This window comes from Rutilus rutilus (assembly GCF_951802725.1).
Source record: "Rutilus rutilus genome assembly, chromosome: 22".
NCBI lineage: Eukaryota > Metazoa > Chordata > Actinopteri > Cypriniformes > Leuciscidae > Rutilus > Rutilus rutilus.
The window spans coordinates 31,695,588-31,698,087 of NC_140227.1; the positions used below are offsets into that span (position 1 = coordinate 31,695,588).

Consider the following 2,500-nt stretch of genomic DNA (forward strand, 5'->3'; position numbering starts at 1 on the left):
TTATTAGTTACATACAAAATAATCATACACAGTACACACACATATATTATGTAAACATGTAAATCGTTGCCTAGCACTAATATACACACACACACACACACACAGTAAGACGTGGCTTTTATCTGTATAATCACAGTGATGTGATCACTTGTGATTCTCTTTACACTGGACTGAAGGGCAGCTAATGGAGCTAATTAACAGTGTTAGCAGTCGAGCTGTGTGACGATCAAACGGCTAAAACAGGAGAGAGAGAGAGAGAGAGAGAGAGAGATGCCCACATTATGCCACAACTGAAGAGGCCTGATGGTCTATAAGGGATAATCTGTCAAATAATCACCACACAGAAGATGATTGTCACGTGACATGGTGTTAGGCAGTATGGAAATGGAAACTGGTTTCAGTTAGGCTTTCAAACAATCATAAATAATAACATTATATATTCTAAATATAAAAGAATAGCAGAGTCCACACCACAACAAGAACGGCACTGAGGAATGATAAAAAACACTGACAGCCAATCCGAATCCATCCTGCTTTAAAGAGCTCGAGCATTTAAAGCGACAGACGACAAAAACTGCAGAGCTTATAATAAACAGCTAAAGATATTGTGCGCTGGTGACGTGGATGATAAAATAGTTGTGGTTAGATATTGTTCATGGCGTGAACCGACCTTTAAACTACATGACACCCTTGCCTCATTTAGTATTCGTGGTTCTATGAATATGCAAATGAGCCCCGCCTCCACTCACTCACTCAGCTCAGAGATCCACTGGTTGACGATCACACGTTGATCTGATTGGTTACAAGGTAGTTTGTGACGTCAGAAACACCAGCGATTTCAAAGCGTGTTTTTGAGACTGTCTTTGGTTCACTGCAGTTTTAAGGAGGAAATACTCAGCAATGGTGTCGACTTATGAACTTACACATGCTTTGTCTTAAAGCAGATTAATAACACCACATAGACACATAAACAACATTAAACGCTGGATTTACACCACAGGGGGACTTTAACCTTTTTTATAGCCTACAAGTTATACAAGATTCAAATCATTTTCTTAAGTGAGTTTAATGTAGTTTAAGTTGATTGTGCTTAAAAATGTAAGGCAGCAACTTATTTTTTACAGTGTAAAAATCTGTTGTTTTAGCATAAAAAAAACATTAAAACAACATTTAAAGCCAAATGATTTGTAAATTATTGTAAATAAGATACTTGTTTCAATGTGGAAAAACATTTAAATCATATTGAAACAATATTTAAAGCTAAATGGTTTAAAAAAAAAAAAAAACGTTTCAATATACATTGTAAATGCCAACTGAGCTCAAATATGAAATAAATAATTGTTAAATCTTAAAAATAAAACACTCAATAAAAAAAAGATGAAATATTCTTTGCCATTACGCAACATCACAGAACCGTGATTATGAATGTGTTGCTCAATCTGTAAAATCTGTTTAAGTAAATATTTTAGCTGAATCTTTGATTTACAACAAATACAAGTGAGTTTTAATCCATAAGCCATAAATCACTGTCAAAATGGAATGTTAAAACAATTACAAATTGATGTTTATGAACTAATTCACTTTCAATCTCTCCATCAGCCAGCATTTTTATTCACACATAATTATGACATTCATGAAAATACAGCAGATGAACTGCAAAAAAAAAAGTTCTTCCTTATTTTTGTCTTTTTCCCCCAATAAAAATATCTCAACATTCTTAAAACAAGATGCATTTACTTGAGAAGCAAAATCACTTATGATTAAAGTTTTATGAAAATATTTATGCTTAAACCAAGAACAAATATCTGTCAGTGAGGTCAGAAATATCAATCTAATTCAAAGGGAAAACAAGATTATTTTAATTTTTGTTCTTGTTTTAAGCACAAACTCACTTCATTTTAATACATTTTTTTCCGTAAACAAGACTTAATATATTCAGCAAGTAAATCTATCTTGATTTAAGGATGTTTAGATATTTGTGCTGGAAAACAAGACAACGATATTGAATAAGAACATCCTGTTTTTGCATTGTAAAGGCATCCAGATGACAGGATGACACACAAATGACACGTGTCGTGATGTTCGTTTCACGTCATCTGGTCGCGTGAAGGCGTGTTTTTCAGGTTTCGGATGCCGTCGACGTGTTCAACAAGTCCAGAGATCGAAATAAACTTTTCCTAGAATACAAGAATATAGTAAAACAACTGAAGTGCCATCAGAAGTGAAAATGTCTTGTGTGTGAAACGACAGCGCCACCTTCTGGCACAGCACCATCAGCACATGAAGAAATCTCTCAGAGAGGGAAAGTGTTTGAACTTTATTTATTACGCATACAAAACTCAAACTGATGCAGGAACACGTGAACCGCACAACAAAACAGGTAGAAAATCAGACAAACTCTCTCCTCATCTAGAGAAAACTAACTGAAAACATTCTGCTCCTCACACAAGAGCTTCCTTACAATCACACTGGCTTTTTTTATTATTACTTCACCGAAACC

At 34.5% G+C, this 2,500-nt stretch overlaps 1 protein-coding gene across 1 annotated transcript in view; it reads right to left on the reverse strand.

Annotated features, from left to right (window-relative positions):
• Nucleotides 1-2,302: 2,302 nt before the first annotated feature.
• sos1 (son of sevenless homolog 1) overlaps nt 2,303-2,500 on the reverse strand; it is a 64,620-nt gene continuing 64,422 nt past the window's right edge. The window contains exon 28 of the mRNA XM_084395107.1: nt 2,303-2,500. This exon is cut by the window's right edge and continues 135 nt beyond it. The gene's annotated coding sequence lies outside the window, so the exon portion shown is untranslated.